The following is a 261-nucleotide window of genomic DNA, read 5'->3' on the forward strand; positions in this document are numbered from 1 at the left end:
ACATGAGGTGAAACAATTCCTCTCTAAAAATTTTGATATGAAGGATATGGGTGAGGCATCTTATGTCATTGGCATTAAGATCCATAGAGAGAGATTTCGAGGCATCTTGGGTCTGTCATAGGAAACCTATATTAATAAAATTTTAGAGAGATTTCGGATGAAGGATTGTTCACCAAGTGTAGCTCCCATTGTGAAGGGTGATAGGTTCAATTTGAACCAATGCCCGAAGAACGACTTTGAAAGGGAACAAATGAAGAACAT

Source organism: Pinus tabuliformis, chromosome X (assembly GCF_031772625.1).
Source record: "Pinus tabuliformis cultivar Carrire ecotype Pingquan chromosome X, CPIR1, whole genome shotgun sequence".
Classification (NCBI taxonomy): Eukaryota; Viridiplantae; Streptophyta; class Pinopsida; order Pinales; family Pinaceae; genus Pinus; species Pinus tabuliformis.